The sequence below is a fragment of the Dama dama genome, chromosome 29 (assembly GCF_033118175.1).
Source record: "Dama dama isolate Ldn47 chromosome 29, ASM3311817v1, whole genome shotgun sequence".
Lineage (NCBI taxonomy): Eukaryota > Metazoa > Chordata > Mammalia > Artiodactyla > Cervidae > Dama > Dama dama.
This window is the reverse complement of record NC_083709.1, coordinates 244,607-260,537: the sequence shown is the minus strand read 5'-3', so window position 1 is coordinate 260,537 and position 15,931 is coordinate 244,607.

The following is a 15,931-nucleotide window of genomic DNA, read 5'->3' as shown; positions in this document are numbered from 1 at the left end:
TATTTGAAGCTCTTCATATTTTCACAACTTTTCAGGCTCTTCATGTTTTTGAACACCACTTCATGCTCCTTTTATTTTTCAGAGAGTTTCATGCTCCTCATGTATTTCACACCTTTTGAAGCTTTTCATATTTTTCACACTTTTTCAGGCTCTTCATGTTTTTCAACACCACTTCATTCTTCTCCTATTTTTCAGCCCGTTTCATGCTCCTCATGTCTTTCACACCTTTTGAAGCTCTTCACATTTTTCACACCTTTCCAGGCTCTTCATGTTTTTGATCACCATTTCATGCTCCTCCCATTTTTCAGACCGTTTCATGCTCCTCATATTTTTGACACATTTTGAAGCTCTTCATATTTTTCACACCTTTTCAGACTCTTCATGTTTTTGAACACCGCTTCATGCTCCTCCTATTATTCAGACAGTTTCATGCTTCTCATATTTTTGACACCTTTTGAAGCTCTTCATATTTTTCACACCCTTTCAGGCTCTTAATGTTTTTCAACACCACTTCATGCTCCTCCTATTTTTCATACGTTTTCATGCTCCTCATATTTTTGACACCTTTTGAAGCTCTTCATATTGTTCACACCTTTTCAGGCTCTTCATGTTTTTGAACACCGTTTCATGTTCCTCGTATTTTTCAGGCCATTTCATGCTCGTCATGTATTTCACACTTTTGAAGCTCTTCATATTTTTCACACCTTTTCAGGATCTTCATGTTTTTCAACACCACTTCATGCTTCTCCTATTTTTCAGCCCGTTTCATGCTCCTCATGTTTTTGACACCTTTTGAAGCTTTTCATATTTTTCACACCTTTTCAGGCTCTTCATGTTTTTGAACACCACTTCATGCTCCTTCTATTTTTCAGAGAGTTTCATGCTCCTCATGTATTTCACACGTTTTGAAGCTCTTCATATGTTTCACACCTTTTGAAGTTCTTCATATTTTTCACACCTTTTCAAGCTCTTCATATTTTTCACACCTTTTCAGGCTCTTCATGTTTTTCAACACCGCTTTATGCTTCTCCTATTTTTCAGACCGTTACTTGCTCCTCATATTTTTGACACCTTTAGAAGTTCTTCATATTTTTCACACCTTTTCAGGCTCTTCATATTTTTCAACACCGCTTCATGCTCCTCCTATTTTTCAGACCGTTTCAAGGTCCTCATATTTTTGACACCTTTTGAAGCTTTTCATATTTTTCACACCTTTTCAGGCTCTTCATTTTTTTCAACAGTACTTCTTGCTCCTCCAATTTTTCAGACCGTTTCATGCTCATCTAATTTTTGACACCTTTTGAAGCTATGCATATTTTTCACAACTTTTCAGGCTCTTCATGTTTTTCAACACCACTGCATGCTTCTCGTATTTTTAAGACCGTTTCATGCTCCTCATACTTTTGACACCTTTAGAAGCTCTTCATATTTTTCACACCTTTTCAGGCTCTTCATGTTTTTCAACACCGCTTCATGCTCCTCTTCTTTTTCAGACCGTTTCAGGCTCCTCATATTTTTGACACCTTTTTAAGCTCTTCATGTTTTTCACACATTTTCAGGCTCTTCATGTATTTCAACACCGCTTCATGCTCCTCCTATTTTTCAGAACGTTTCATGCTCCTCATATTTTTGACACCTTTTGAAGCTCTTCATATTTTTCTCACCCTTTGAAGCTCTTCATATTTTTCTCACCCTTTGAAGCTCTTCATATTTTTCTCACCCTTTGAAGCTCTTCATATTTTTCATATTTTTGAAGCTCTTCATATTTTCACAACTTTTCAGGCTCTTCATGTTTTTGAACACCACTTCATGCTCCTTCTATTTTTCAGAGAGTTTCATGCTCCTCATGTATTTCACACCTTTTGAAGCTTTTCATATTTTTCACACTTTTTCAGGCTCTTCATGTTTTTCAACACCACTTCATTCTTCTCCTATTTTTCAGCCCGTTTCATGCTCCTCATGTCTTTCACACCTTTTGAAGCTCTTCACATTTTTCACACCTTTTCAGGCTCTTCATGTTTTTGATCACCATTTCATGCTCCTCCCATTTTTCAGACCGTTTCATGCTCCTCATATTTTTGACACCTTTTGAAGCTGTTCATATTTTTCACACCTTTTCAGACTCTTCATGTTTTTGAACACCGCTTCATGCTCCTCCTATTATTCAGACAGTTTCATGCTTCTCATATTTTTGACACCTTTTGAAGCTCTTCATATTTTTCACACCCTTTCAGGCTCTTAATGTTTTTCAACACCACTTCATGCTCCTCCTATTTTTCATACGTTTTCATGCTCCTCATATTTTTGACACCTTTTGAAGCTCTTCATATTGTTCACACCTTTTCAGGCTCTTCATGTTTTTGAACACCGTTTCATGTTCCTCGTATTTTTCAGGCCATTTCATGCTCGTCATGTATTTCACACTTTTGAAGCTCTTCATATTTTTCACACCTTTTCAGGATCTTCATGTTTTTCAACACCACTTCATGCTTCTCCTATTTTTCAGCCCGTTTCATGCTCCTCATATTTTTGACACCTTTTGAAGATTTTCATATTTTTCACACCTTTTCAGGCTCTTCATGTTTTGGAACACCACTTCATGCTCCTTCTATTTTTCAGAGAGTTTCATGCTCCTCATGTATTTCACACGTTTTGAAGCTCTTCATATGTTTTACACCTTTTGAAGTTCTTCATATTTTTCACACCTTTTCAAGCTCTTCATATTTTTCACACCTTTTCAGGCTCTTCATGTTTTTCAACACCGCTTTATGCTTCTCCTATTTTTCAGACCGTTACTTGCTCCTCATATTTTTGACACCTTTAGAAGTTCTTCATATTTTTCACACCTTTTCAGGCTCTTCATATTTTTCAACACCGCTTCATGCTCCTCCTATTTTTCAGACCGTTTCAAGGTCCTCATATTTTTGACACCTTTTGAAGCTTTTCATATTTTTCACACCTTTTCAGGCTCTTCATTTTTTTCAACAGTACTTCTTGCTCCTCCAATTTTTCAGACCGTTTCATGCTCATCTAATTTTTGACACCTTTTGAAGCTCTTCATATTTTTCACACTTTTTCAGGCTCTTCATGTTTTTGAGCACACCTTCTTGCTCCTCCTATTTTTCAGACCATTTCATGCTCCTCATGTATTTCACACCATTTGAAGCTCTTCATGTTTTTCACACCTTTTCTGTCTCTTCATGTGTTGAACACCATTTCATGCTCCTCCGATTTTTTAGACCATTTCATGCTCCTCATATTTTTGACACCTTTTGAAGCTCTTCATATTTTTCACACCTTTTCAGGCTCTTCATGTTTTTGAACACCGCTTCATGCTCCTCCAATTTTTCAGAACGTTTCATGTTTCTCATATTTTTGACACCTTTTGAAGCTCTTCATATTTTTCACACCTTTTGAAGCTCTTCATATTTTTCATATATTTGAAGCTCTTCATATTTTTCACACCATTTCAGGCTTTTCATGTATTTGAACACCGGTTCATGCTCCTCCTATTTTTCAGACCGTTTCGTGCTCCTCCTATTTTTTCACTCCTTTTGAAGCTCTTCACATTTTTCACACCTTTTCAGTCTCTACATGTTTTTGAACACCGCTTCATGCTCCTCCTATTTCTCAGACCATTTCATGCTACTCATGTATTGCACACCTTTTGAATCTCTTAGTATTTTGCACACATTTTCAGGCTTTTCATGTTTTTCACAACCACTTCATGCTCCTCATATTTTTCAGACCGTTTCATGCACATTTCATTTTTGACTCCTTTTGAAGCTCTTCATATTTTTCACACCATTTTCAGGCTCTTCATGTTTTTCAACACCGCTTTATGATCCTCCTATTTTTCAGACCGTTTCATATTCCTCATATTTTTGACATTTTTTGAGGCTCTTCATATTTTTCACACCTTTTCAGGCTCTTCATGTTTTGAACACCGTTTCATGCTCCTCCTATTTTTCTGACCGTTTCATGCACATCTCATTTTTGACACTTTTTGAAGCCTTTGATATTTTTCACACCATTTTCAGGCTCTTCATGTTTTTCAACACCGCTTTATGATCCTCCTATTTTTCAGACCGTTTCATGCTCCTCATATATTTGACACCTTTTGAAGTACTTCATATTTTTCACACCTTTTCAGGCTCTTCATGTTTTTGAACACCGTTTCATGCTCCTCCTATTTTTCTGACCGTATCATGCACATCTCATTTTTGACACTTTTTGAAGCCTTTGATATTTTTCACACCATTTTCAGGCTCTTCATGTTTTTGAACACCGTTTCATGCTCCTCCTATTTTTCAGACCGTTTCATGCTCCTCTTATGTTTGACACCTTTTGAAGCTTTTCATATTTTTCACACCTTTTCACGCTCTTCATGTTTTTGAACACCGCTTCATGCTCCGCCTATTTTTCAGACCGTTTCATGCTCCTCATATTTTTGACACCTTTTGAAGCTCTTCATATTTTTCACACCCTTTCAGGCTCTTAATGTTTTTCAACACACCTTCATGCTCCTCCTATTTTTCAGACGTTTTCATGCTCCTCATATTTTTGACACCTTTAGAAACTCTTCATATCTTTCACACCTTTTCAGGCTCTTCATGTTTTTCCACACCGCTTCATGCTCCTCCTATTTTTCAGTCCGTTTCATGCTCCTCATGTATTTCACACCTTTTGAAGCTCTTCATATATTTCACACATTTTCAGGCTCTTCATTTTTTTCAACACCGCTTCATGCTCCTCCTATTTTTCAGACCGTTTCATGCTCCTCATATTTTTGACACCTTTTGAAGCTCTTCATATTTTTCACACCTTTTCAGGCTCTTCATGTTTTTGAACACCGCTTCATGCTCCTCCAATTTTTCAGACCGTTTCATGTTTCTCATATTTTTGACACCTTTTGAAGCTCTTCATATTTTTCACACCTTTTGAAGCTCTTCATATTTTTCATATTTTTGAAGCTCTTCATATTTTTCACACCTTTTCAGGCTTTTCATGTATTTGAACACCGGTTCATGTTCCTCCTATTTTTCAGACCGTTTCATGCTCCTCCTATTTTTCACTCCTTTTGAAGCTCTTCATATTTTTCACACCTTTTCAGTCTCTACATGTTTTTGAACACCGCTTCATGCTCCTCCTATTTCTCAGACCATTTCATGCTCCTCATGTATTTCACACCTTTTGAAGCTCTTCGTATTTTGCACACATTTTCAGGCTTTTCATGTTTTTCACAACCACTTCATGCTCCTCATATTTTTCAGACCGTTTCATGCACATTTCATTTTTGACTCCTTTTGAAGCTCTTCATATTTTTCACACCATTTTCAGGCTCTTCATGTTTTTCAACACCGCTTTATGATCCTCCTATTTTTCAGACCGTTTCATATTCCTCATATTTTTGACATTTTTTGAGGCTCTTCATATTTTTCACACCTTTTCAGGCTCTTCATGTTTTTGAACACCGTTTCATGCTCCTCCTATTTTTCAGACCGTTTCATGCACATCTCATTTTTGACACCTTTTGAAGCTCTTGATATTTTTCACACCATTTTCAGGCTCTTCATGTTTTTCAACACCGCTTTATGATCCTCCTATTTTTCAGACCGTTTCATGCTCCTCATATATTTGACACCTTTTGAAGCTCTTCGTATTTTTCATAACTTTTCAGGCTCTTCATATTTTTCACACATTTTCAAGCTGTTCATGTTTTTGAACACGGCTTCATGCTCCTCCAATTTTTCAGACCATTTCATGTTCCTCATATTTTTGACACCTTTTGAAGCTCTTCATTCTTTTCACACCTTTTGAAGCTCTTCATATTTTTCACACCTTTTGAATCTCTTCATATTTTTCACACGTTTTCAGGCTCTTTATCTATTTCAACACCGCTTCATGCTGCTTCTATTTTTCAGACCGTTTCATGCTCCTCATATTTTTGACACCTTTTGAAGCTTTTCATATTTTTCAAACCTTTTCAGGCTCTTCATGTTTTTGAACATCACTTCATGCTCCTTCTATTTTTCAGACCGTTTCATGCTCCTCATGTATTTCACACGTTTTGAAGCTCTTCATATGTTTCACACCTTTTGAAGTTCTTCATATTTTTCACACCTTTTCAAGCTCTTCATATTTTTCACACCTTTTCAGGCTCTTCATGTTTTTCAACACCGCTTCATGCTCCTCCTATTTTTCAGACCGTTTCATGCTCCACACATTTTGAAACCTTTTGAAGCTCTTCATATTTTTCACACCTTTTCAGGCTCTTCATTTTTTTCAACAGTACTTCTTGCTCCTCCAATTTTTCAGACCGTTTCATGCTCATCTAATTTTTGACACCTTTTGAAGCTATGCATATTTTTCACAACTTTTCAGGCTCTTCATGTTTTTCAACACCACTGCATGCTTCTCGTATTTTTAAGACCGTTTCATGCTCCTCATACTTTTGACACCTTTAGAAGCTCTTCATATTTTTCACACCTTTTCAGGCTCTTCATGTTTTTCAACACCGCTTCATGCTCCTCTTCTTTTTCAGACCGTTTCAGGCTCCTCATATTTTTGACACCTTTTTAAGCTCTTCATGTTTTTCACACATTTTCAGGCTCTTCATGTATTTCAACACCGCTTCATGCTCCTCCTATTTTTCAGAACGTTTCATGCTCCTCATATTTTTGACACCTTTTGAAGCTCTTCATATTTTTCTCACCCTTTGAAGCTCTTCATATTTTTCTCACCCTTTGAAGCTCTTCATATTTTTCTCACCCTTTGAAGCTCTTCATATTTTTCATATTTTTGAAGCTCTTCATATTTTCACAACTTTTCAGGCTCTTCATGTTTTTGAACACCACTTCATGCTCCTTCTATTTTTCAGAGAGTTTCATGCTCCTCATGTATTTCACACCTTTTGAAGCTTTTCATATTTTTCACACTTTTTCAGGCTCTTCATGTTTTTCAACACCACTTCATTCTTCTCCTATTTTTCAGCCCGTTTCATGCTCCTCATGTCTTTCACACCTTTTGAAGCTCTTCACATTTTTCACACCTTTTCAGGCTCTTCATGTTTTTGATCACCATTTCATGCTCCTCCCATTTTTCAGACCGTTTCATGCTCCTCATATTTTTGACACCTTTTGAAGCTGTTCATATTTTTCACACCTTTTCAGACTCTTCATGTTTTTGAACACCGCTTCATGCTCCTCCTATTATTCAGACAGTTTCATGCTTCTCATATTTTTGACACCTTTTGAAGCTCTTCATATTTTTCACACCCTTTCAGGCTCTTAATGTTTTTCAACACCACTTCATGCTCCTCCTATTTTTCATACGTTTTCATGCTCCTCATATTTTTGACACCTTTTGAAGCTCTTCATATTGTTCACACCTTTTCAGGCTCTTCATGTTTTTGAACACCGTTTCATGTTCCTCGTATTTTTCAGGCCATTTCATGCTCGTCATGTATTTCACACTTTTGAAGCTCTTCATATTTTTCACACCTTTTCAGGATCTTCATGTTTTTCAACACCACTTCATGCTTCTCCTATTTTTCAGCCCGTTTCATGCTCCTCATATTTTTGACACCTTTTGAAGATTTTCATATTTTTCACACCTTTTCAGGCTCTTCATGTTTTGGAACACCACTTCATGCTCCTTCTATTTTTCAGAGAGTTTCATGCTCCTCATGTATTTCACACGTTTTGAAGCTCTTCATATGTTTTACACCTTTTGAAGTTCTTCATATTTTTCACACCTTTTCAAGCTCTTCATATTTTTCACACCTTTTCAGGCTCTTCATGTTTTTCAACACCGCTTTATGCTTCTCCTATTTTTCAGACCGTTACTTGCTCCTCATATTTTTGACACCTTTAGAAGTTCTTCATATTTTTCACACCTTTTCAGGCTCTTCATATTTTTCAACACCGCTTCATGCTCCTCCTATTTTTCAGACCGTTTCAAGGTCCTCATATTTTTGACACCTTTTGAAGCTTTTCATATTTTTCACACCTTTTCAGGCTCTTCATTTTTTTCAACAGTACTTCTTGCTCCTCCAATTTTTCAGACCGTTTCATGCTCATCTAATTTTTGACACCTTTTGAAGCTCTTCATATTTTTCACACTTTTTCAGGCTCTTCATGTTTTTGAGCACACCTTCTTGCTCCTCCTATTTTTCAGACCATTTCATGCTCCTCATGTATTTCACACCATTTGAAGCTCTTCATGTTTTTCACACCTTTTCTGTCTCTTCATGTGTTGAACACCATTTCATGCTCCTCCGATTTTTTAGACCATTTCATGCTCCTCATATTTTTGACACCTTTTGAAGCTCTTCATATTTTTCACACCTTTTCAGGCTCTTCATGTTTTTGAACACCGCTTCATGCTCCTCCAATTTTTCAGAACGTTTCATGTTTCTCATATTTTTGACACCTTTTGAAGCTCTTCATATTTTTCACACCTTTTGAAGCTCTTCATATTTTTCATATATTTGAAGCTCTTCATATTTTTCACACCATTTCAGGCTTTTCATGTATTTGAACACCGGTTCATGCTCCTCCTATTTTTCAGACCGTTTCGTGCTCCTCCTATTTTTTCACTCCTTTTGAAGCTCTTCACATTTTTCACACCTTTTCAGTCTCTACATGTTTTTGAACACCGCTTCATGCTCCTCCTATTTCTCAGACCATTTCATGCTACTCATGTATTGCACACCTTTTGAATCTCTTAGTATTTTGCACACATTTTCAGGCTTTTCATGTTTTTCACAACCACTTCATGCTCCTCATATTTTTCAGACCGTTTCATGCACATTTCATTTTTGACTCCTTTTGAAGCTCTTCATATTTTTCACACCATTTTCAGGCTCTTCATGTTTTTCAACACCGCTTTATGATCCTCCTATTTTTCAGACCGTTTCATATTCCTCATATTTTTGACATTTTTTGAGGCTCTTCATATTTTTCACACCTTTTCAGGCTCTTCATGTTTTGAACACCGTTTCATGCTCCTCCTATTTTTCTGACCGTTTCATGCACATCTCATTTTTGACACTTTTTGAAGCCTTTGATATTTTTCACACCATTTTCAGGCTCTTCATGTTTTTCAACACCGCTTTATGATCCTCCTATTTTTCAGACCGTTTCATGCTCCTCATATATTTGACACCTTTTGAAGTACTTCATATTTTTCACACCTTTTCAGGCTCTTCATGTTTTTGAACACCGTTTCATGCTCCTCCTATTTTTCTGACCGTATCATGCACATCTCATTTTTGACACTTTTTGAAGCCTTTGATATTTTTCACACCATTTTCAGGCTCTTCATGTTTTTGAACACCGTTTCATGCTCCTCCTATTTTTCAGACCGTTTCATGCTCCTCTTATGTTTGACACCTTTTGAAGCTTTTCATATTTTTCACACCTTTTCACGCTCTTCATGTTTTTGAACACCGCTTCATGCTCCGCCTATTTTTCAGACCGTTTCATGCTCCTCATATTTTTGACACCTTTTGAAGCTCTTCATATTTTTCACACCCTTTCAGGCTCTTAATGTTTTTCAACACACCTTCATGCTCCTCCTATTTTTCAGACGTTTTCATGCTCCTCATATTTTTGACACCTTTAGAAACTCTTCATATCTTTCACACCTTTTCAGGCTCTTCATGTTTTTCCACACCGCTTCATGCTCCTCCTATTTTTCAGTCCGTTTCATGCTCCTCATGTATTTCACACCTTTTGAAGCTCTTCATATATTTCACACATTTTCAGGCTCTTCATTTTTTTCAACACCGCTTCATGCTCCTCCTATTTTTCAGACCGTTTCATGCTCCTCATATTTTTGACACCTTTTGAAGCTCTTCATATTTTTCACACCTTTTCAGGCTCTTCATGTTTTTGAACACCGCTTCATGCTCCTCCAATTTTTCAGACCGTTTCATGTTTCTCATATTTTTGACACCTTTTGAAGCTCTTCATATTTTTCACACCTTTTGAAGCTCTTCATATTTTTCATATTTTTGAAGCTCTTCATATTTTTCACACCTTTTCAGGCTTTTCATGTATTTGAACACCGGTTCATGTTCCTCCTATTTTTCAGACCGTTTCATGCTCCTCCTATTTTTCACTCCTTTTGAAGCTCTTCATATTTTTCACACCTTTTCAGTCTCTACATGTTTTTGAACACCGCTTCATGCTCCTCCTATTTCTCAGACCATTTCATGCTCCTCATGTATTTCACACCTTTTGAAGCTCTTCGTATTTTGCACACATTTTCAGGCTTTTCATGTTTTTCACAACCACTTCATGCTCCTCATATTTTTCAGACCGTTTCATGCACATTTCATTTTTGACTCCTTTTGAAGCTCTTCATATTTTTCACACCATTTTCAGGCTCTTCATGTTTTTCAACACCGCTTTATGATCCTCCTATTTTTCAGACCGTTTCATATTCCTCATATTTTTGACATTTTTTGAGGCTCTTCATATTTTTCACACCTTTTCAGGCTCTTCATGTTTTTGAACACCGTTTCATGCTCCTCCTATTTTTCAGACCGTTTCATGCACATCTCATTTTTGACACCTTTTGAAGCTCTTGATATTTTTCACACCATTTTCAGGCTCTTCATGTTTTTCAACACCGCTTTATGATCCTCCTATTTTTCAGACCGTTTCATGCTCCTCATATATTTGACACCTTTTGAAGCTCTTCGTATTTTTCATAACTTTTCAGGCTCTTCATATTTTTCACACATTTTCAAGCTGTTCATGTTTTTGAACACGGCTTCATGCTCCTCCAATTTTTCAGACCATTTCATGTTCCTCATATTTTTGACACCTTTTGAAGCTCTTCATTCTTTTCACACCTTTTGAAGCTCTTCATATTTTTCACACCTTTTGAATCTCTTCATATTTTTCACACGTTTTCAGGCTCTTTATCTATTTCAACACCGCTTCATGCTGCTTCTATTTTTCAGACCGTTTCATGCTCCTCATATTTTTGACACCTTTTGAAGCTTTTCATATTTTTCAAACCTTTTCAGGCTCTTCATGTTTTTGAACATCACTTCATGCTCCTTCTATTTTTCAGACCGTTTCATGCTCCTCATGTATTTCACACGTTTTGAAGCTCTTCATATGTTTCACACCTTTTGAAGTTCTTCATATTTTTCACACCTTTTCAAGCTCTTCATATTTTTCACACCTTTTCAGGCTCTTCATGTTTTTCAACACCGCTTCATGCTCCTCCTATTTTTCAGACCGTTTCATGCTCCACACATTTTGAAACCTTTTGAAGCTCTTCATATTTTTCACACCTTTTCAGGCTCTCCATGTTTTTCATCACCGATTCATGCTCCTCCTATTTTTGAGGCCATTTCATGCTCCTCATATTTTTGACACCTTTTGAAGCTCTTCATATTTTTCACACCTTTTAGGCTCTTCATGTTTTTGAACAGCGCTTCATGCTCCTCATATTTTTCAGACCGTTTCATGCTCCTCATATTTTTCACACCTTTTGAAGCTCTTCATATTTTTCACACTTTTTCAGGCTCTTCATGTTTTTGAGCACACCTTCTTGCTCCTCCTATTTTTCAGACCGTTTCATGCTCCTCATGTATTTCACACCATTTGAAGCTCTTCATGTTTTTCACACCTTTTCTGTCTCTTCATGTGTTGAACACCATTTCATGCTCCTCCGATTTTTTAGACCATTTCATGCTCCTCATATTTTTGACACCTTTTGAAGCTCTTCATATTTTTCACACCTTTTCAGGCTCTTCATGTTTTTGAACACCGCTTCATGCTCCTCCAATTTTTCAGAACGTTTCATGTTTCTCATATTTTTGACACCTTTTGAAGCTCTTCATATTTTTCACACCTTTTGAAGCTCTTCATATTTTTCATATATTTGAAGCTCTTCATATTTTTCACACCATTTCAGGCTTTTCATGTATTTGAACACCGGTTCATGCTCCTCCTATTTTTCAGACCGTTTCGTTCTCCTCCTATTTTTTCACTCCTTTTGAAGCTCTTCACATTTTTCACACCTTTTCAGTCTCTACATGTTTTTGAACACCGCTTCATGCTCCTCCTATTTCTCAGACCATTTCATGCTACTCATGTATTTCACACCTTTTGAATCTCTTAGTATTTTGCACACATTTTCAGGCTTTTCATGTTTTTCACAACCACTTCATGCTCCTCATATTTTTCAGACCGTTTCATGCACATTTCATTTTTGACTCCTTTTGAAGCTCTTCATATTTTTCACACCATTTTCAGGCTCTTCATGTTTTTCAACACCGCTTTATGATCCTCCTATTTTTCAGACCGTTTCATATTCCTCATATTTTTGACATTTTTTGAGGCTCTTCATATTTTTCACACCTTTTCAGGCTCTTCATGTTTTGAACACCGTTTCATGCTCCTCGTATTTTTCTGACCGTTTCATGCACATCTCATTTTTGACACTTTTTGAAGCCTTTGATATTTTTCACACCATTTTCAGGCTCTTCATGTTTTTCAACACCGCTTTATGATCCTCCTATTTTTCAGACCGTTTCATGCTCCTCATATTTTTGACACCTTTTGAAGTACTTCATATTTTTCACACCTTTTCAGGCTCTTCATGTTTTTGAACACCGTTTCATGCTCCTCCTATTTTTCTGACCGTATCATGCACATCTCATTTTTGACACTTTTTGAAGCCTTTGATATTTTTCACACCATTTTCAGGCTCTTCATGTTTTTGAACACCGTTTCATGCTCCTCCTATTTTTCAGACCGTTTCATGCTCCTCTTATGTTTGACACCTTTTGAAGCTTTTCATATTTTTCACACCTTTTCACGCTCTTCATGTTTTTGAACACCGCTTCATGCTCCGCCTATTTTTCAGACCGTTTCATGCTCCTCATATTTTTGACACTTTTTGAAGCTCTTCATATTTTTCACACCCTTTCAGGTTCTTAATGTTTTTCAACACACCTTCATGCTCCTCCTATTTTTCAGACGTTTTCATGCTCCTCATATTTTTGACACCTTTAGAAACTCTTCATATCTTTCACACCTTTTCAGGCTCTTCATGTTTTTCCACACCGCTTCATGCTCCTCCTATTTTTCAGTCCGTTTCATGCTCCTCATGTATTTCACACCTTTTGAAGCTCTTCATATATTTCACACATTTTCAGGCTCTTCATTTTTTTCAACACCGCTTCATGCTCCTCCTATTTTTCAGACCGTTTCATGCTCCTCATATTTTTGACACCTTTTGAAGCTCTTCATATTTTTCACACCTTTTCAGGCTCTTCATGTTTTTGAACACCGCTTCATGCTCCTCCAATTTTTCAGACCGTTTCATGTTTCTCATATTTTTGACACCTTTTGAAGCTCTTCATATTTTTCACACCTTTTGAAGCTCTTCATATTTTTCATATTTTTGAAGCTCTTCATATTTTTCACACCTTTTCAGGCTTTTCATGTATTTGAACACCAGTTCATGTTCCTCCTATTTTTCAGACCGTTTCATGCTCCTCCTATTTTTCACTCCTTTTGAAGCTCTTCATATTTTTCACCCCTTTTCAGTCTCTACATGTTTTTGAACACCGCTTCATGCTCCTCCTATTTCTCAGACCATTTCATGCTCCTCATGTATTTCACACCTTTTGAAGCTCTTCGTATTTTGCACACATTTTCAGGCTTTTCATGTTTTTCACAACCACTTCATGCTCCTCATATTTTCAGACCGTTTCATGCACATTTCATTTTTGACTCCTTTTGAAGCTCTTCATATTTTTCACACCATTTTCAGGCTCTTCATGTTTTTCAACACCGCTTTATGATCCTCCTATTTTTCAGACCGTTTCATATTCCTCATATTTTTGACATTTTTTGAGGCTCTTCATATTTTTCACACCTTTTCAGGCTCTTCATGTTTTTGAACACCGTTTCATGCTCCTCCTATTTTTCAGACCGTTTCATGCACATCTCATTTTTGACACCTTTTGAAGCTCTTGATATTTTTCACACCATTTTCAGGCTCTTCATGTTTTTCAACACCGCTTTATGATCCTCCAATTTTTCAGACCGTTTCATGCTCCTCATATATTTGACACCTTTTGAAGCTCTTCGTATTTTTCATAACTTTTCAGGCTCTTCATATTTTTCACACATTTTCAAGCTGTTCATGTTTTTGAACACGGCTTCATGCTCCTCCAATTTTTCAGACCATTTCATGTTCCTCATATTTTTGACACCTTTTGAAGCTCTTCATTCTTTTCACACCTTTTGAAGCTCTTCATATTTTTCACACCTTTTGAATCTCTTCATATTTTTCACACGTTTTCAGGCTCTTTATCTATTTCAACACCGCTTCATGCTGCTTCTATTTTTCAGACCGTTTCATGCTCCTCATATTTTTGACACCTTTTGAAGCTTTTCATATTTTTCAAACCTTTTCAGGCTCTTCATGTTTTTGAACATCACTTCATGCTCCTTCTATTTTTCAGACCGTTTCATGCTCCTCATGTATTTCACACGTTTTGAAGCTCTTCATATGTTTCACACCTTTTGAAGTTCTTCATATTTTTCACACCTTTTCAAGCTCTTCATATTTTTCACACCTTTTCAGGCTCTTCATGTTTTTCAACACCGCTTCATGCTCCTCCTATTTTTCAGACCGTTTCATGCTCCACACATTTTGAAACCTTTTGAAGCTCTTCATATTTTTCACACCTTTTCAGGCTCTCCATGTTTTTCATCACCGATTCATGCTCCTCCTATTTTTGAGGCCATTTCATGCTCCTCATATTTTTGACACCTTTTGAAGCTCTTCATATTTTTCACACCTTTTAGGCTCTTCATGTTTTTGAACAGCGCTTCATGCTCCTCATATTTTTCAGACCGTTTCATGCTCCTCATATTTTTCACACCTTTTGAAGCTCTTCATATTTTTCACACTTTTTCAGGCTCTTCATGTTTTTGAGCACACCTTCTTGCTCCTCCTATTTTTCAGATCGTTCCATGCTCCTCATGTATTTCACACCATTTGAAGCTCTTCATGTTTTTCACACCTTTTCTGTCTCTTCATGTGTTGAACACCATTTCATGCTCCTCCGATTTTTTAGACCATTTCATGCTCCTCATATTTTTGACACCTTTTGAAGCTCTTCATATTTTTCACACCTTTTCAGGCTCTTCATGTTTTTGAACACCGCTTCATGCTCCTCCAATTTTTCAGAACGTTTCATGTTTCTCATATTTTTGACACCTTTTGAAGCTCTTCATATTTTTCACACCTTTTGAAGCTCTTCATATTTTTCATATATTTGAAGCTCTTCATATTTTTCACACCATTTCAGGCTTTTCATGTATTTGAACACCGGTTCATGCTCCTCCTATTTTTCAGACCGTTTCGTGCTCCTCCTATTTTTTCACTCCTTTTGAAGCTCTTCATATTTTTCACACCTTTTCAGTCTCTACATGTTTTTGAACACCGCTTTATGATCCTCCTATTTTTCAGACCGTTACTTGCTCCACATATTTTTGACACCTTTTGAAGCTCTTAATATGGTTCACACCTTTTCAGGCTCTTCATGTTTTTCAACACAGCTTCATGCTCCTCCTATTTTTCAGACCGTTTCATGCTCCTCATATTTTTGACACCTTTTGAAGCTCTTTACATATTTCACACCTTTTCAGGCTCTTCATATTTTTCAACACCACTTCATGCTCCTCCTATTTTTCAGACCGTTTCTTGCTCCTCATATTTTTGACAACTTTTGAAGCTCTTCATATTTTTCACACCTTTTCAGGCTCTTCATGTTCTTCAACACCGCTTCATGCTCCTCCAATATTTCAGATCATGTCATGTTTCTCATATTTTTCACACCTTTTGAGGCTCTTCATATTTTTCACACCTTTTCACGCTCTTCATG